This window comes from Loxodonta africana, chromosome 1 (genome assembly GCF_030014295.1).
Source record: "Loxodonta africana isolate mLoxAfr1 chromosome 1, mLoxAfr1.hap2, whole genome shotgun sequence".
Lineage (NCBI taxonomy): Eukaryota > Metazoa > Chordata > Mammalia > Proboscidea > Elephantidae > Loxodonta > Loxodonta africana.
In genome coordinates this window covers 175,514,968-175,536,358 of record NC_087342.1, presented here as the reverse complement: position 1 = coordinate 175,536,358, position 21,391 = coordinate 175,514,968, and the positions used below count along the sequence as shown (strand labels likewise).

At 37.7% G+C, this 21,391-nt stretch overlaps 1 protein-coding gene across 3 annotated transcripts in view; it reads left to right on the top strand.

Annotated features, from left to right (window-relative positions):
- The window catches only part of REV3L (REV3 like, DNA directed polymerase zeta catalytic subunit), a 209,696-nt gene that overhangs the window by 46,283 nt on the left and 142,022 nt on the right, over positions 1-21,391 (top strand). The window lies entirely within an intron of this gene.

The window sequence follows — 21,391 nt, the reverse complement described above, 5'->3', positions numbered from 1 at the left end:
GGTTTTTTTATTCCTTTCCAAGGTGGTTTGCCATGTTCCAAGACCTTCTTATGTTCCTTTCCTCTGCCATCTTACTGTCTTAAGTTAATTCTTGAACATGATGAGTTGATCAGTTTCCTGACTTCTTCAGTCAGGTTAGTTCTCTGGGTTTATCATTGCTGTAAAAATGATGTGGCAGGGTATGTCTGACGTCTAACTTCACAAGAGGGGAGGAGAAGCAAGATCAACAGCCCAAGACTGATTCCTGTAAGGCAGAGTTGAGATATACCTCTCTCTAGCCTTTTTACCAATTCTGACACCAGTTGTTCCTCCCGTGGCACACTTAACTTCTCTGCTGGGTTTCATAATTCATTACAGTGGTCACACAGGACTCACAGACAATACTTAGGATTCTGGGGTTTATTTGGGAAACAACACATTACAATTCAGGATCAGAAATGACTCAGGATACAGTTCTTCCACCAGGACAACTTCTCAGTTGTGCCTGCAGGTAGGCCTCTCTCTGGCCCTTGGCTCCTGCCCCTACCCTGCTTGGGTAAGTGTTACAAAACTCTTAGCTCTGCGCATAAGTGATCAGGGGCACCCTACTGCACCAGTAAGCCTCAGCCCTAAGTCACCCAGCTCTCTTGCTCCGTGGGGAGGTGAGCCTAGCCCCACCAAGTACCTAGAGGCACCCCACTCTGCCAGCAAGCATCCTGCCCAAAGGCGCTCGGCTCTCACTCCATGGGTCAGCAAACCCACCACATCATCTCTTGCTGATCTCTTGGTTCTGCTGCCTCTGTTGCCACTGCTTCTCACCATCTCTTGCTGTCTCCAGTGTTACAGAGTTCTCTCTGTCTCTTGGGTCTAGGAGGCTCTTGGCACAGGGATCCCAAGTCCAAAGGATGTGCTCCACTCCCATCTCCTCTTCTTGGTGGTAGTTAGGTTCCTCACTGCTCTGAAACTGTCTCTTTTTTTAAGCCTAGCGGGATAGCAAAACTGACCAATCCCCTCATTAGGGTTGCATGCACCTTATTTGTATGGTTCCACCTCCACAGGATTCTGTGCACCTCATTTGCATACTTAGCAGTCTGTCCAGTCTTCTTGGTGGGCCACAAACACCATATTTGCATAGTCCCACTTAGTCACTTCGTGGGATTCACAAAGACTATGGCTAGAAGGGCCATATTAAATAATTCGTTGTACCACGATTGCCTTCCGTAAATTTCCCTCGCTTTGGCTGTGATACTTCCAGGCAAGGAGTAGGATGAAAAATATTAAGTTCCCTCTGGCAGCTGAAGAAAGTAACTTGAAACATTACCCTGCTTTGTAAAATTTTTATAATGACAGAAAGGAAGAATGAACAAGTGACCACAGCTTTAGCATTTTTTTTTTTTTTTCAAGTAGGTCTACTTTCATTAGACTTGAGCAGGGAAAGTTCACAACCAGCCCCTTAGGCATGTTGTCTTGACTATATTAAAAAGCTTTGTTTTGGGCGGAAGCAGGAGTTCACAGGAAGTTTCAGAACCAAAAACCAGTTGTCATCGAGTTCACTTCAGCTCATGGCAACCCCAAGTGAGTCATTGTAGAACTGTGCTCCATAGAATCTGCAGGCACTGATTTTTTCAAAGTAGACCACCAGGCCTTTCTTCTGAGATGGCTTTTGGTAGCCTTGAACCTCCAACCTTATTTTAGCTGCTAAATGAAAGATTGAAGGTTTGAGTCTACCCAGAGGTGTCTCAGAAGAAAGCCCTGGTGATCTGCTTCCAAAAAATCAGCTGTTGAAGACCCTGTTGAGCACAGTTCTATTGTGATACATGAGGTCACCATGAGTCAGGGTTGACTCAACAGCAACTGGTTAAAAACTGAAAGTGAAACCAAATTCCAAGCAGCTGCCTTTGCCACAGCTGTTAATAATAAAATCATCTTTGATCCAGTGACTGACAGTTGGGAAGGTATAGAAATTTATTCTGTGCCCGGAGCATACCTTAAGCAAACTTTAGTTTTCTTCACTCAGAATAATAATTGGCATTTCATATAACATAAGTTGCAGGCTAAGGATTATAACTTATAAATGAAATAGGATAAATCCATTGGTCTCATCTACCTCATTTGTGTTACAAACTAAATTCTTGTGTCATGATGTATGTGATAGATTGAGTAAATCCACAGTTAATCTGTTCTTAGGAGAATTGTAAACATAGTTCAAAGGCTATACTTCCACTCATGATTTGTTCTGTAACCTAGCATCTTCAAGTGTTCACATCACAGGTACGGTTTATATTTCACCATGCTCTTGTGAGATGGGTAATGTTTTAGAATATCTGAAAACTCTGGGAACCTATTAGAGGGGAGGCTTACAGTGAGACTTACATCAAATATTAGATCCATAGATTTGTTCATAGCCTCTGAGAAAGGGAGGCATTAAATTCTCCTGGTTACTTCAACTTGAGGAAGTTGGATGGTAATGGTCTTCTATTTTCTGTTTGGTTGGGAATATTTAAAATCAATTCCTAGTGTTTTATTAAACATTCAAAGATTCTTGCTCTAAGCCATTGTGACTATGTATCAGGCCAAAGGAAAAAACTGAAGATGGTCTCTTAAAAATTTCCTCAAAGTGAAAAATCGAACTCTCTTTGGCTGAATATTAAGCTGTATATTGACAGGGAATGACTCTGCAGAGAGTACCAGAGAAAAAACAAGTGCTGAAACCTCTGAGTTGAACAACTACCAGAGTTTGCAGAGGTCTGCAAAATATTCAAGTTTTAGCTATCCATGGTGGATAGACCTATTTGACTACCACAGGCAATCAGTAGAGACCCCAGGAAGGTCATACCTCAGAAGTAGGGCTAATACAGCCCTAGAATAAAGTGTTTTCTAGAGGTGCCTTAACAAAACTTAAAACCAAGTCTGAAAAAAATTATATTTTTTCAAGTAAATCAATTGCCTGCTGGAACAAAACTCAACAGCCTCGAAAGATAATAAAATCCAGATACCAATGAAGTATTTATAATGTCTGGCATCCCTTTAAAAACTACTAGACATGGGAAGGAGCAGAAAAGTGTGATCTATAACCAGGAGAAAAACATATCAATAATAAAAAAAAAAAACCAGAAATCAAATAGAAGTGAAATTAACCGACAATGAGAGAAAAATATAAAAAACAAACTTCTAGATTTGAGGGAGGAAATGCAGTATATGAAATAAAGTCACTAGATGACCTTCATAACACATTAGAACACTAGAGAAGAAACGATAAGTGAACATGAGGCTAGAATAATATAAACTATTGAAACTGAAGGTGAGAGAGAAAGCTAGAAGAAAAACAAAACAAAACAGAGCAATGACATGAGACAATGTTAAGCATTCCAACATATGTTTAATTGAGTACCAGAAGGAAGAAGGGGGAGTAGAAAAAAATGTAGAAGTAAGCGTTGAATTTTTCCAAACTTGATATAAACTGTAAACCCACAGATCTAAGAATTTCATTGATCTCTAAGCAGGATAAACATACAGAGACCAAGGTATATCATAATCAAATGACTGAAAACCAGGGACAAAAATCTTTAAAGCAGCCAGAAAAAACCCTCACATTACATGCAGAGAAACAAGATAAGAATTACTGCTGACTTCTCGTCAGAAACAAAGCGTGCTGTTTGTGTGTGTGTGTGCGTGTGAGTGTGTGTTAAAATATTTTTTAAAAACAACTGCCATTTCAACTGTTTATACATGTACAATTCAGTGAAAACAACTATGCTCACCATGTTGTACAACCATCACTATTGTCCATTTCCAGTTTTTTCCATAACCCTTAATAAAAACTGATTTCTGAAAGAAAAGGAGAAAAAAAAAACTTAGAATTCTGTATTCAGCTAACATATACTTCAGAAATTAAGGTGAAATACAGATATTTTTATACAAAAGTTGCAAGAATTCAACATCAGTAGACCTGAACTATGAGAAATATTAAAAGAACTTCTTTAGGCTAAAGGAAAAGGATACTAGATGGAAACAGACGTACACAAAGAAGTGAACTCTAAAAAAAAAAAAATAGGTAAATATGTGAGTGAATATAAAATACCTATTTCCTTTTGTTAATTTCTTTAAAAGACAATTGAAGCTTAAACAATGACTATATGTTACAGATTTTTAACATGTTGAACTAAACTTCATGATAACAGTAGCACAAAGGATGACAGGATATGGAAGTATACCGTATACTGCATATTGTAACTGCTAGAGCAACCCCTAAAGGAAGTATAGTTAATGAGACAATTGATAAGGTAAAATTGAATTTAAAGATTTTACGGACCAGAAAAGGGAGGAAAAGGAGCAAAGAATAAATAGGACAGATGCAAAACAAATAACGAAATACAGCCTTAGACTCAACCATATCAATAATTACATTGGATTTAAGTGGACTAATTATTCTAAATATTAAAAAATATTTCTAATTTTAAAGGCAAGGTACAACTGTATGTTGCTTATAAGAGAGATACATTAAATATAAGGATTAATTATGTAAGTATATAGGCGTTGGAATTGGAGGCATCAGTATGAACTCTCAATTTTTAATATGTAGAGGAAAGGATAGATATAGAAGTAAGCATAGGTATGTGTAAATTTCCTAGCTCTGTCTGCTTAGAGGGCCTAGAAATAAGACACTTCCATAGCAGTGAGCACACTTAGCATCCAGATCCTGATTTCTAAATAACATTCTCCACTAAAAGGAACCCAGGTCTCCTTGTGAAATGACTCAGTTTGTGACTGGGAACAGCAAGTACAAGATGAACCTGGAACATCTTGTTCTAGAAAATAAGGAAGTATTCAAGGAATTTGGGACATAAAATGACACAGGAGTTCCCGTTTCAGCTCCTACATGTAAAAGAACTTGGAAGTCATCACTTCTGTCCTCACATCAAGAAAGAAACTGTCCTCACATCACGAAAGAAACTGAAAATCAACAACTCTTTTTAGGTCCATCAGAAAATTGAGGTCACAGGGCAAGCAGTAGCCCCCAAAACTGGAAAGGCAGGCAAATACAGAGAATCACAACTTCCAGAGAGCAGAAGCTCCTGAAGCCAAGAACTAGAAAACTTAAACTACAATTGACTAATTGTTGGAGGCTGAGTATGGACTAGTTTGAGAGGGGTTAAAAATGCCAGGGAGTCCAGTCTTAGGGAAATCCCCATTTTCGTGAGTTTTACCTCCTGGAGACCCACCCGGTTCTTGTGGTGAAGATCAAGGTCCTCAATCTTCAGCAGGAGGAAGGGAGTGGTAAACATTTTGAAATATGCCCAGAAAATTCTGTTTTCTGCCTGCTGAAAGGAAAACTACTTTACCAGAGCCTGACCAACATTCAGCAAGGGAAATACTCAGCTGCAGCCCCCTCTAGCCTCCCTGTCTGCATTAACTAGAATTCAGAAGCACTTGCGAAAGCCATAGCCTAGGGGCACAGGCCCTGTAAAGGTGAGTCCTACTCATAGCATTATAGAACACTTCCCTCCCTCCTCCCAGAATCCCTGGTGGTGCAGTGCTTAAGTGCTCAGCTGCTATCTGAAAGGTCAGGGGTTTGAACCTTCCAGTCACTCCACAGGAGCAAGATGTGGTGGTCTGCTTCTGTAAAGATGTATAGCCTCGGAGACCCTGCGGGGCAATTCTGCTCTGTCCTGTAGGGTCCCTATTATTTGGAATTGTCCTGATGACAATGGGTTCCCCTCCTCCCATACCTTACCACCACATCAACAGAGCTCCTGTATAACAACGAAGGATTAAAGATGACAGAATCGCGGTACTTGGAGTCTATTTAAGAAGGAGTTGGGGAAAAAAAAAAAAAATTTTTTTTTTCCCCGACTTTTCAAAGAAAAGTACAGGCATGCAGAAACACAAGAAAAAAACCAATCTGAGGAGACAAAGTAATCAACAGAACCAGACACAGATATGGCAGAGAATTTGTATTTATTACAGTGGGAAATTAAATAACTGATAAATTTGCAAAGAGCTGTAATGAAAAAAGTGGGCAACATGCAAAAACAGATGGGTAATGTAAGCCAAGAGATTGAAACTCAAAGAATCAAAAACAAAATGCTAGAAATCAAAAACACTAACAGAAATGAAGAATGCCTTTTGATGCACACACCAGTAGACTGGACGCAGCTGAGGAAAGAATTAGTGAATTTAAGAATATGTCAATAGAGATTTACCAAACTAAAATGCGAAGAGAAAAAGAACGAATGAAAAAACCAAAGTCCAAGAATTGTGGGATAATTACAAAAGGTAGAACATATGTATAATGGGAATATCAGAAGGATAAGACAGAAAGGAACGGAAAAAATAATCAAAGTAATAATGACTGGGAATTTTCCAAAATTATGACCAAACCAAAACCAAACCCACTGCCGTCAATTCCGACTCATAGCGACCCTATAGGACAGAGTAGAACTTCCCCATAAAGTTTCTAAGGATCATGTGGCAGATTCAAACTGCCAACCTTCTGGCTAGCAGCTGTAGTACTTAACCACTACGTCACCAGGGTTTGAAAAATTATGACAGACACCAAAATTATGACAAGAAGCTCAGAGAGTACCAACCTGGATAAAAAACAAAAAGTCTACACCAAGGCATAGGATTTTCAGAATACAGAAAATCAAAGACAAAGAACAAATCTTGAGAGAGGCCAAAGAGGGGGAAAAAAACCTTACCTGTATAGGGTTGCTATGCATCGGAATCAACTCAACAGCACTGGGTTTGGTTTTTTGGTTTTATAAAAGAACAAAGGTAATAATTATATCATCTTCTGTTCACAAACCATGCAAACAAAAGAGAGTAGAGTGAAATTTTTGAAGTGTTGAAAGGAAAAAATAAAACCTAGAATTCTATATCTAGTAAAAGTACCCTTCAGAAGTGAAGAATAAAGATGGCTCAAGATAGCAGCTTAGTCAGACATGCTATGCTGTCCCCTACAGCAGAGTCTTGTAAACCCAAGTGATACAGGTACATATGACAATGTTGGAACCCTGAGCAGCAAACAAGAGGATGAAGAATTAGATCAAACATTGACTGGAAGGAGAAACTGAATGAAAACAGCAAATGAGATTTATGGATTGTAGGCACCCTGCCAGCCAGCACAGCACAGCATGGCCAGCTTGAGACAAAGTGAAGAATGTTCCCAGGTGAGGAGCACAGGAAGTCAACTTCACAGAATTCCCAGTAGGAGACAGATACACTGTGTAGACAAACCAGGAGTGAATCAAGGTGCTACCTGGAACTGTGCCCAATGACTGCTCTCATCCAAAGTACACCTGACTGCAATATGACACATCCTACATGCAGACAGTTCCTACAGGCCAACTGCACATGGACTGAAACCCCTTGACCCCACCACCATCTACTGGAATGCCAGTTAGTGCATGCATAGAGGGTCTCTCCCTTCCATTTGGGTAGCACTGCCTCAGTGGCTACATGATGTCCTGCCCTGACCTGCAGAGGCTGCACTAACTGCTAATACCAACCTGGAAGGACCCACAGTCCCACAAGGGCTGTAGAGGGAACCTGACCACTCAACACATGTTGCCCAACATCAGGGAAAGACCTTGCTCTCCCACCTCCATTCAATCCTGTAAGGGGAGACATACGAGCCTAACTACAGGGGACTTACATATGTGTGACCCACCGTACCCAGTAGTGAGAGGATGTCACAGCCAGTCAGCCGACACCACCAAAGTCACAAATAGACCCATACCACAAAAGAACAACAGTTAAAATAATACAAAGGAAAAAAGACATTCAAAGCGAAAAGAAACAAAGCTCCTGTATATCAAAACAAAACAAAAAAATTAGGACAAAACAAACAAACTTATAATCGATAAGAAATATGTAAATAAATAAATACTGTAATGCCTCAGAGAAAGCAAACAATAACAAATCATGCAAAAAAATAGGATAAGATGGCTTAAACAATTGAGCAAAATAAAGGGACAGAAAGCTTTCCCAGGAAAGAAATATTAATAGAACTACCTGATAAAGAATTCAAAAGGCTTATATTTAGACTCCTCAAAGAGATCAAGGAAAACACAGAAAAAAACTCTAGAAGAATTGAGGAAAACAATACAAGAACAAAATGACAACTCAGTAGACAAATAGAAACCATATAAAAATAACTAGAAATTCAGAAGATTAACAATAAAATATCAGAAATAGGTAACTCAGTGGAAGGACACAGAAGTAGAATTGAATCAATGGAAGAAAGAATCAGTGAAATAGAGGACAAATCCCTCGACACTAATATGTTTGAGGAACAATTAGAAAAGAAGAAAAATGAAAAAAGCCTAAAAGTTCTGTGGGACACCATTAAGAGGAATAATTTGCATATAATAGGAATTCCAGAAGAGGAGGGAAAAAAAGTGCAGAGAGACTTTTCGAAGGTATATTGGCAAGAAACTTCCCAAATACCGTGAAAGACAAGAAGGTTTCCATCTAATAAGCTCAATGAACCCCATATTGGATAGACCCCCAAAAGAAATTCATCAAGACGTATCATAATCAAATTTTCCAAAACCAAAGACAATTCTGAGAGCAGCTTATGAAAAACAAAATATCACTTACAAAGGGGCATCAGTAAGGGTAAGTGCTGATTTTGCATCGAAACCATGCAGGCAAGAAGGCAATGGGATGACATATATAAAATTATAAAAGAAAAGAATTGCCAACCAAGAATCATATATCCAGCAAAATTGTCTTTCAAAAATGACAGCAAAACTAGGGAATTTGTAAAAGCCAGAGCAGCCTTACGAGAAATATTAAAGGGAGTCCTTCAGACAAACCAACAACATCAGAAAACAACCTAAGATAAAGACACACAACAGCATCACCCAGATGAAGACTTCACCAAAGTAAAATAAAGCTGCAAAACTGATTACAGGGAACCAGAGATGCTAAGCTGTAAACAGTGACAACTTCAAAACAAAATGGGGGAATAAATAGTGTAGTTACAGAGCTTCCATATAGAGAGGAAGTCAAGTTAATTTCAAGATATAAGACTGTTTTAAACTTAGGAGGATAAAGGTAAATTTCAGGGCAGCCACAAAGAAACTTAATTAATCTACTCAACAAAATAAAGAAGAAGACAATAAAACAGATTCAGTAAACAAAGAACAATGAATGATAGGAAAAGAAAATCTGTACACAAAAAGAACCCAGCACAGAAAGTTAAGAGGAACAAAGAAACCACTAACACTGCAAAAAAAAAAAAAAAAGTATAACAAAACGGCAGCAGTGAATTCGTACCTGTTGATAATCACACTGAATGTAAATTGATTAAATGCACCAGTCAAGAAGCAGAAAGTGGCAGAATGAATTAAAAAAAAAAAATGACCCACCAATATTTTGCCTACAAGAAACACACCTTAGACACGAAGACATAAATAGATTAAAAATCATTTGATGGAAAATATGTATGTACCAAGCAAACATAAACAGAAGAGAGCAGGAGTGTCAATAATAACTTATGATAAAATAGACTTTAAGTCAAAATCCATTGTAAGAGACAAAGGACATTATATAATGATTAAAAGGTCGATTCTCCAAGAAGACGTAATGGTAATAAATATTTATGTACCCAAAGATAGACCTCCAAAATATATAAACTCTAACAGAATTCAAAAGAGAAATAGGTCTACAATGATAGTAAGATACTTTAACATACCACTGTTGGTAATGGACAGAATAAAAAAAAAAAAGACAGAATAACTAGAAAGAAACTCAGCAAAGATACAGAAGATCATCTAAATAACACAATCAACCAAATATACCTAATAGATATATACCAACCACACCGCCCAGCAGCATAGTACACATTCTTCTCCAACACTCATAGATCTTTTTCCAGAATAGACCATATTTTAGGCCACAAAGCAATCCTCAATAAATTAACATCAAAATAACCCAAAATATCTTCTCTGACCATAATGCTGTAGAACTGGAAATCAATAAAAGAAAGAGCAAGGAAAAAAAAATTAAATACATAGAAGCTGAATAACCCCTTACTTAAAAACTCTTGGTCCATAGAAGAAATTAAAAATGAAGTTAAAGAACTCTTGAATCCAACAACTTGAACAAATAGAAGAGGAACAGCAAAAGAAGATCACTGTTACCAGATGAAAGGAAATAATGATCAGAGTAGAAATAAGTGAAATAAAAAACAAAAACAAACAAAAAATAGAATCAACAAGACTAGAATTTGGATTTTTGAGAGGATCAATAAAATTGACAAACCATTGGCCTAAGTGAGAAAGGAAAAATATGAGAAGACACAAATAACCAAAATAAAGAAATGAAAAGGGTGACATTATCACAGAACCAACTCTGATAAAGGGGATCATAACAGAATATTATGAAAAATACTCAAATTTAAAAACCTAGAAGAAATGGACAAATTTCTAGAAACATACTACTTATCTAAAAAAAAGATCGAAGTTGTCAAGGATTTCATTTTACTTGGATCCACAATCAACAGCCATGGAAGCAGCAGTCAGAAAATCAAAGATGCGTTGCATTGGGTAAATCTGCTGCAAAGGACCTCTTTAAAGTGTTGAAGAGCAAAGATGTCACCTTGGAGACTAAGGTGTGTCTGACCCAAGCCATGGTATTTTCAATCGCATCATATGCATGTGAAAGCTGGATAGTGAATAAGGAAGACTGAAGAAGAATTGACACCTTTGAATTGTGGTGTTGGAGAAGAATATTGAATGTATCATGGACTGCCAAAAGAACAAACAAATCTGTCTTGGAAGAAGTACAACCAGAAAGCTCCTTAGAACCAAGGATGGCGAGACTGCATCTTTTTTACTTTGGACATGTTTTCAGGAGGGATCAGTCCCTGGAGAAGGGCATCATGCTTGGCAGAGTACATGGTCAGCAGAAAAGAGGAAGACCCTCAACAGGTGAATTGACACAGTGGCTACAACAATGAGCTCAAGCATAACGACTGTAAGGATGGCGCAGGACCAGGCAGTGTTTCATTCTGTTGTGCATAGGGTCACTATGAGTCGGAACCGACTCAATGGCACCTAACCACAGCAACATCTAAATTAATACAAGTAGAGGTAGAACATCCAAATAGACCCATAGCAAAGAAGATGTCATTTAAAAAAAAAAAACTCCCAACAACAACAACAACAAAAAAGCCCTGGCCCAGACGGCTTCACTGGAGAATTCTATCAAACATTTAGAGAAGAGTTGATACCAATTCTACCCAAACCAAACTATTCCAGGACACAGAAAAGGAAGGAACAGCCCCTATTTCATTCTATGAAGCCAGCATAACCTTGATAACAAAGACAGGCAAAGATACGAAAAATAGAAAATTTCAGACCACTATCCCACATGAATATAGATGCAAAAATTTCTCAACAGAATTTTAGCCAACAGAATTCAATAGCATATTAAAAATATTTTATAATGCATCACAGGTGGGATTCATATCAGGGATGCAAGGGTAGTTCAACATTAGGAAATCAATCAATTCTCTGCATAAGTAAAACAAAGGAAAATAATCACATCATCATCTAAATCAATGGAGAGAATGCATTTGATATAATTCAACACCCTTTCCTGATTTAAAAAAAACTCACCAAAACAGGAATAGAAGGAAAACTCCTCAACATAATTAAGGGCATATATGCAAAACCAATAGCCAACATTATTCTCAATGGAGAGAGATGGAAAACATTCACCTTGAGTACGGGAATGAGACCAGGATGCTCATTATTACCGCTCTTATTCAGTATTGTACTAGAAGTCCTAGCCAAAGAAATAAGAATGGGAGTTGAAGGGTGTCCAGATTGGAAAAGAAGAAGTAAAACTATCCATATTTACAGATGACATCATCCTATACATAGAAAATCCCAGAAATTCCACAAGAAAGTTACCTGGAACTGATAGAAGCGTTCAGCAAAGTAGCAGGGTAGGAGATCAACACATACTACTCGGGTTTCTCTACACTAACAAGGAGAACTCTGAAAATGAAATCGAGAAAACAGTACCGTGTACAGTAGCTCCCAAAAGGATAGAATACTTAGGAATAGATCTAACCCGGGACGTAAAAGACTTATACAAGGAAAACTACAAAACACTACTGCGGGAAACCAAAAGAGTCCTATATACATGGAAAAACATTCCATGCTCATGAATTGAAAGACAACATATGAAAATGTCAGTACTACTCAAAGTGATCTATAGATACAATGCAATACCAATCCAAATCCCAACAACATTTTTTAATGAAAGGAAAAACTCATCTCCAACTTTAAATGCAAAGGAAAGAGGCCCTGAAGAGCTAAAGGAATATTGAAGAAGAAAACGGAGGCTTCACACTTCCAGACTGCAAAACTTAGTGTACAGGCATAGTAATCAAAACAGGTTGGCAGTGGTTGAGTGACAGACACATAGACCAATGGAATAGAGAAGTAAATCCATCCATCTGCGGACAGCTGATCTTTGACAAAGGGTCAAAGTCCATTCAGTGGGAAAGAAACAGTCTCTTTAACAAAGTGGTGCTGGCAAAACCGAGTATCCTTTTACAGAAAAATGAAACAAAATCTATACCTCACACCATACACAAAAACAAACTCAAAATGGATGAAAGACCTAAGTGTTAAAGCTAAAATAATAAAGTTCCAGGAAGATAGCACAGAGACAAAACTAGGGACCCTAATTTTCAGCACAAATAGACTTTTAAACACAGCTAAAAATGCATGAACAACAGAAGATAAATAACTGGACCTCCTAAAAATTAAATACTTATGCTACTCAAAAGACTTTACCAAAAGACTAAAAAGTGAGTCTACAGACTGAGAAAAATCTTTGGCAACGACATACCTGACAAGGATCTGATGTATAAAATACATACAAAACTTCAACAGCTTGGCAACAAAAGGACAAACAGTCCAGTCAAAAAATGGACAAAGGACATGAACAAACACTTCGCCGAAGTGGGTGTTCAGGCGGCTAACAAACTACGTGAAGAGATGCTTGCGAACATTAGTCACTGTTGCTTTTTGGTACCATCAAGTTCCAACCCATAGCAAACTTAGGTACAACAGAACAAAACTCTGCCCGGTCCTGCACCATCCTCGCAATCATTCATCTGTTTTACCTCATTGTTGCAGCCACTGTATCAATCCATCTCACTGAGAGTATTCCTTTTTCACTGACTCTCTTCTTTACCAAGCATGATGTTTTTCTCCAGGGAATGCTCCCTCCTGATAACATGTCCAGAGTAAGCAAGATGAAGCCTCACCATCCTTGCTTCTAAGGAGCATTCTGGCTGTACTTCTAAGACAGATTTGTTTGTTCTTTTGGCAGTCTATGGCATATTGAGTCTTCTTTGCAAACACCATCATTCAAAGGCATCCGTTTTTCAGCCTTCATTATTCACTGTCCAGGTTTTGCACATGTATTAGGCAATTGAAAATGACAACTGGGATCAGGTGCACCTTTGTCCTAAAAGTGTGACATATTTGCTTTTTAACACTTCAGAAAGTCTTGCAACAGATTTGACCAATGCAATATATCGTTTGATTTCTTGGCTGCTGCTTCCATGGGCATTGATTGTGGATCCAAGTAAAATGAAGTCTTTGACAACTTCAGTATTTTCTCCGTTTTTCATGGTGTTACTTTTTGGTCCAGTTGTAAGGATTTTTGTTTTCTTTATGTTGAGGTGTAATCTATACTGAAGGCTATAATCTTTGATCTTCATCAGTAAGTGCTTCAAGTCCTCTTTGCATTCAGCAGGCAAGGCTGTATCATCTGCATATTGCAGGTTGATAATGAGTTTCCTCTAATCCTGATGCCGCATTGTTTCTTCATATAGTTCACCTTCTCAGATTATTTGCTCAGCATACAGATTTGAATAAGTATGGTGAAAGGATACGGTCCTGAAGCACACCTTCCCTGATTTTACACTACACAGTATCCTGTTGGTCTGTGTACAGGTTCTGCATGAGCATGATGAAGTGTTCTGGAATTCCCGTTCTTTGCAATGTGATCCGTAACTTGTTATGACCCACACAGTCGAGTACCTTTGCATAGTCAATAAAACATAGGTAAACAGCTTTCTGGTATTCTGTACTTTCAGCCATGATCCATCTGACCTTCCATGTCCTCTTTTGAATCCAGTTTGAATTTCTAGCATTTCCTTATCCATGTATTGCTGCAACCATTTTTTGATGATCTCACAAAATTTTACTTGTGTGTGATATTAATGATATTGTTCAATAATTGCCACATTCTGTTGGATCACCATTCTTTGGAATGGGCACAAATATACATCTTTTCCAGTCAGCTGGCCAGGTAGCTGTCTTCCAAATTTCGTGGCATAGACAATCGACCATTTACAGCACTGCATCAGTTTGTTGAAACATCTCAGTTGTTATTCCGTTAATTCCTGGAGCCTTGTTTTTCATCAGTGCTTTCAGTGCAGCTTGGACTTCTTCCTTCAGAACCATCAGTTCTTGGTCATATGCTACCTCCTGAGATGGTTTAATGTTGACCAGTTCTTTTAAAGGTACAGTGACTGTGTATTCCTTCCATCTTCTTTTGATGGTTCCTGCGTTGATTAATATTTCACCCATAGAATCCTTCAATATTGGGACTCAAGAATTGAATATTCTCTTCAGTTCTTTCAGTTTGAGAAATGCCAAGCATGTTCTTGTTTTATTTTTTCTAGCTCCAGGTCTTTGCGCATTCCCTTGTAGTACTTTACTTTGTGTTCTCAAGCTGTCGTTTGAAATCTTCTGTTCAGCTCTTTTACGTGATCATTTCTTCCATTTGCTTTAGCTACTCTACATTGAAGAGCAAGTTTCAGAGCCTTTTCTGGCATCCATTTTGGTCTTTTCTTTCTTTTTTGTATTTTTAATGACCTTTTGTTGTCTTCACGTATGATGTCCTTGCTGTCATCTCACAACTCTGGTCTTCGGTCATGCGTTCAATGCGTCCAGTCTGTTCTTGTGGTGGTGTCTAAATTCAGGTGGGACATACTCAAGGTCACGCTTCGGTTCTCGTGGACTTGTTTTAATTCTTCTCACCTTCAGGTGGAACTTGCATAGGACCAATGGTCTGCTCCACAGTCAGCCCCGGCCTTGTTCTGACTGATGATATTGAGCTTCTCCATGGTCTGTTTCTACAGATGGAGTCGATATGATTTCCCTGTATTCTACCCTGCGAAGTCCACGTGTATGGTCGCTGTTTATGTTGTTGAGTATTTGTGATGAATAAGTAGTTGGCCTTGCAAAATTCTGTCATGTGATCTCCTACATCGTTTCTATCGCCAAGGCCATATTTTCTAGCTACTGAGCTTTATTCTTTGTTTCTAACGTTCACATTCTAGTCACCATCTTGATTGCATGTTTGATAATTTCACACTGCAGAAGTTGGTAAAAAATCTTCAGTTTTTTCATCTTTGGCATTAGTGGTTGGTGCATCAGTATGAATAATAGTCGTATTAACTGGTCTTCCTTGTAGGCGTGTGAATATTATCCTATCTCTAACAGCGATGTACTTCAGGATCAATCTTGAAATGTTCTTTTTGATGACGAATGCAACACCTTCTTCAATTTGTCATTCTGGCTATAATAGACCATATGATTGTCTGATTCAAAATGGCCAATACGTCCATTTCAGCTCACCAATGCCTAGGATATCAATATTCATGTGTTTCATTTTATTTTTGATGACTTCCAATTTTCCTAGATGCATACATTCCATGTTCCAATTATTAATGGGAGTTTGCAGCTGTTTTTTCTCATTTTGAATCGTGCCATATCAGCAAATGAAGGTCCCGAAAGCTTTACTCTATCCACATCCTTAAAGTCAACTCTACTTTGAGGAAGCAGCTCTTCCTCGGTTGTATTTTGAGTGCCTTCTAATATTCTTTTCTTCTAACCTGAGGGACTCAACTGCCAGCAGTGTATCAGACAGTGTTCTGCTGCCATTCATAAAGTTTTCACTGGCCAGTTTTTTTAGAAGTAGATCACCAGATCCTTCTTACTAGTCTGTACTACTCTGGAAGCTCTGCTGAAACGTGTCCACCATGCTGGTATTTGAAATTTTGGTGACATAGCTTCCAACATCCCAGCAACATGCAAGCCACCACAATATGACAAAACATTAGCCATTCAAAAAAAAAAAAAATTCCATTGAGTCAATTTTGTCTTATAGCAACACTATAGGACAGAGTAGAATTGTCCTATAGGGTTTCCAAGGAGCAGCTGGTAGATTTTAACTGCCAGCCTTTTGGTTAGCAGCTGAGCTCTTTAACCACTATGTCTCCAGGGCCATTAGAGACATCCATATCAAAACTACAATGACATACCCTCTCACCCCTGCAAAAACAGCACTGATAAAACAACAACAAATACTGGCTAGGTTGTGGGGAGATCGGAACTCTGATACACAGCTGGTGGGATTGTAAAATGGTACAGCCAGTATGGAAAATGGTATGGTGATTCCTCATAAAGCTAGAAAGAGAAATTCCTAATGATCCAGCAATCTCACTCCTGTATATGCTAGAGATAAAGAACAGTGACACAAATAGACATGTGCACAGCCATGACGTTCATTGTAGTATTTTTCACAATAGCAAAAAGATGGCAACAACCTAAGTGTCCCTTAGTGGATGAATGGATAAACAAATTGTGATGAAATACCATACAACTATAAAGAATAATGATGAGTTTGTGAAACATAACATGGATGAATCCAGAGGACATTATCCTGAGTGAAATAAGTCAATCACAAAAGGACAAATACTGTATGGTCTCACTTTTATAAAAAGTCAAGGATATATAAATACACAGAAAGCAACATTTGGTGATGGTTACCAGGGATGGGAGGGAGGAGGAGTAGGAATCACTTGCCAGAAAGTACCAACTAAAAAAAACCCAAACCCATTGCCACTAAGTTGATTCTGACTCATCACGACCCTATGGGACAGCATAAAACTGCCCCATATGGTTTTGAAGGAGCAGCTGGTGGATTCAAACTGCCGACTTTTTGGTTAGCACTGCACCACCAGGGCTTCTGCTAGATAGTAGACACCTGTTTTTTCTGGTCATGGGAAAGGCAGTATACAGTATGGGGAGGTCAGCACAACTTGACCAAGGTAAATGAAGACACTGAGAGGTATGCAAAATGAAGGACAATTACGGTAAATGTTATATACAATTTTGCAGTAACAGTTATAACAGCCAAAAAAATATTTGTGTGGTTATAGTGGTAGATGTGTCTGCTGTATGTGTATAGGAAAGTATATGTGAGTACATGCATATATAGGTATATTTATTAAAAAAAAAAAAAACCCAAACCCATTGCTGTCAAGTTGATTCCGACTCAAAGCAACAGAGTAGAACTGCTTCATAGGGTTTTCAAAGAACGGCTGGTAGATTCAAACTGCTGACCTTTTTTGGTTAGGAGCCAAGCTCTTAACCACTGTCACCAGGGTTCCAGGTATATGTATAGGTGTAAGTATATACATGGTTGGGTATGCTACATAATTTTCATACATATATAATAAAGCACACAGAGGGCACAGCTATGGAGACCTCCTAGACATATTCAAACACCTTGTGAGGTTGGTTTACTGTGTTGAAGGGCTTGCGACCATAGTCTCATGGGAATACTCAGTCAGTTGGCCTAACAATTCATAAAGAAAATGTTCTACGTCCTAGTTTGGTGAATACTGTATGGGGTCTTAAAAGCTTGCTAGCAACTATCTAAGATACAACTATTGGTCTCTTCCCCATCTGGAGCAAAAGAGAATGAGGAAAACCAAAGACTCAAAGAAGAAACTAGTCTACAGAACTAATAGCCTTGATGAACCAGGGCCTCTTTTAGCCTGAGACTGGAAGAAGTAGATGGTGCCTGACTGCCACTACTGACCATTCTGACCAGGGACACAATAGAAGATATAATGGGAGCAGAATGTAGAACAAATCTTAAATTCCTATAAAAGGCCAGACCTACTAGACTGATAGAAACTAGAGGAACCCCTGAAACTATTACCCTAAGATACTCTTTTAACTTGGAACTGAAGCCACTCCCAGAGGTCACCTTTCATCCAAATATTAGATTGGCTTATAAAATAAATAATATCGCCTGTGAGGAATGTGCTTCCTTAAACAATCAACTGTGAGACCAAATTTTCAACATTTACCCAAAAGCAAAGATTAGAAGGCAAGGAGGGGAAGAGAATATCGCCTGTGAGGAATGTGCTTCCTTAAACAATCAACTGTGAGACCAAATTTTCAACATTTACCCAAAAGCAAAGATTAGAAGGCAAGGAGGGGAAGAGAATCTAGGTAAATGGAAACAACAAAAAGAATGTGAATAATTAGAATGCTGACTCATGTGAAAATTGTAACCAGTGTCACGGAACAATTCGTACAAAACATTGTTAAATGGAAATCTAATTTGCTTGTAAACTTTGACCTAAAACACAATTAAAAAAAAAAGTGAAGAAATACTCTCAGACAAAAACTGAAGGAATTTGCAAGAAATGTTTTAAAATGGTTCTTCAGAAACCAAAACAAAAAACCATTGAGTCGATTCTGACTAATAGCGACCCTATAGGACCGAGTAGAACTGCCTCATAGAGTTTCCAAGGAGCACCTGGTGGGTTCAAACTGCCATCCTTTTGGTTAGCAGCCGTAGCTCTTAACCACTACGCCACCAGACTTCTGAGAGAAGGAAAATATATAGGTCAGAAACTTGGATCTATGTAAAGAAATCATTAGAGAAAAGGTAAAATAAAACCTTTTCTTTTTTCTATTAATTAATCTAATGCATAACTTTGTTCGAAATAGTAGTAACAACAGTTGTTTGGGTGATTATAGGTAATGGATAAGTGAAATAAATAATGCAATGTTATAAGGGTTACTTAAAGTGTTATTTGAAAATATACTTTGATTAGTTTTAAATGTGTACTGCACACCGTAGGGCAACCACTAAAAAATTTTTAAAAGAAGTATAAATGATATGCTAACAGAGGACAGAAAATGGAGTCATATAAAAGCCTCAATTAAAACCAAAAAAGGCAGTAAAGGAGAAGATTAAAGAAACAAGAACTACTACAATTAGTTGAAAACAGTTTCAAATATGGTAGATAGTAATCCAACTAAATTAATAATCACTTTAAATGTGTATGGTCTAAATTCACCAATTAAGAGAGACTGGCAGAGCAGACTAAAAAAAAGTAAGATCCAAATATGGGTCGTCTAAAAGAAACCCACTTTAAATATAAAGATACTGATAGATTAAAAGCAAAGTGATGGAGAAAGATATACCATGCTAATAGAAATCAAAACTGGTGTAGCATATTAATTTTAGACATAGCAGACTTAAGAACAAGGATAATTATCAGATAAAAGGGTCATTACATAATGATAAATGAATCGATTCTCTAAGAAGACATAACAATCCTTAACGTGTATGCACCTAACAATAGAATATCAAAATACATGAAGCAAAAACTAAGAGAACTGCAAGGAGAAATAGACAAATCTACTAATATTATTGGAAACTTCCGCACATACCTTACCCATTATTGACATATCTAGCATGTAGAAAAATAATATTTAGTTGAACTGACAGCACCATCAATCAACTGAATCAAATTGACATTTATAATACTAGATTCAAGAGAATACTTATTCTTCTCAAGCTGACATGGAACATCATCAAAATAGACCACATTCTGGGCCATAAAACACACATCAACAAATTTCAAATAATGGAAAGCACAGACAGCATGCTCTCAAACCAAAACAAAATTGAACTAGAAATCAATCACAGAAAGATAGCTGGTGATTAAACAACTACTACTAAATAACACACAAGTCAAAGAAGAAGTCTCAAGAGAAATTAAATGTTTTGAACTAAATGAAAATACCACTGATAAAAAAAAATCTGTAGGGTGCAGCAAAAGCAGGGCTTAGGGGGAAAATTATAGCATTGAATGCATGTGTTAGGAAAAAAGAAAGATGTAAAGTTAATCTAAGCTTCATCTTAGGAAACTAGAGAAAGCAATATAAACCTAAAGCAAGCAGAAGAAAATAATGAAAATTAGAGCAGCAGTCAATGGAATTGGATGCAGGAAAACAATAGAGAAAATCAATGAAACCGAAAGCAGCTTTTTTTTTTTTTTTGACCTTTACTCATCCTAACCAAGAAAAAATGAAGACACAAATTACAGAATTGAAAAGACACAGTTACAGAAATGAAAGGAGAAATTATTACTACTGATCTCATAGACATTAAAAGGATAATAAATGAATATTGTGGATAGTTCTGTGCCCACAAATTTGATAATTTAGATGAAATGGACCAATTCCTTGAAAGACACATTTCCTACCCAAACTCACACAAAGAGAAATAGATAACTGGAATAGGCATATATCTGTTAAAGAAATTGAATCAATAATTAATAACTTTCCAAACCAGAAAGCACCAGCCTAGATGGTTTTATTAGTGAATTCTAACATTTAAGGAAGAAATGACACCAGTTCTGTACAATCTCTTCCAGAAAATAGAAGCAGAGGAAATACTTCCTGACTCATTCTATGAGGTCACATTTACCGTAATACCAAAACAAGTTAAAGACATTACAAGAAAACTCCAAAACCAATTTCTATCGTTAGCATAGGTGCAAAAATCCTCAAGAAAATATTAGCAAACCAAGTGTATGAAAAGAATTACACACTGAGACCAAGTGGAATTTATTCCAGGTATACAAGGCTGATCCAGCGTTAGAAAGTCAATTACTTTAATCCATCAGGTCAACAAGCTTCAGAAGAAAAATCATACAATCATAGCAATAGATGCAGAAAGACAAAATCCAGTATCCATTCATGATAAAAACTCTTAGCAAACTAGGAATTTGATAAAGAACATTATAAAAAACCTATATGGAACAAAGGAAACCCTGGTGGCATAGTGGTTAAGTGCTATGGCTGCTCACCAGAGGGTCAGCAGTTCGAATCCGCCAGGCGCTCCTTTGAAACTCTACGGGGCAGTTCTACTCTGTTCTATAGGGTCGCTATTAGTTGGAATCGAGTCGACGGCACGGCACTGGGTATACTTAATGACATAGTTAATAGTAAGAAACTAGATGCATTCCCCGTAAGATCAGAAGCAAGGCAAAAATGTTGCCTCTCATGACTCCTGTTCAACATTGTACTGGTGTCTTGGCTAATGCAATAAGACAAGGAAAAAAAAGAAAAAAGATAACACAGATTGGGCAAGAAGAAATAAAACTGTCTTTGTTTGCCAATGACATGATTGTCTGTGTAGAAAATTCCAAGGAATCAACAACAATAACAAAAAATCCTAGAACTGATAAGCGATTTTGGTAGAATACAAG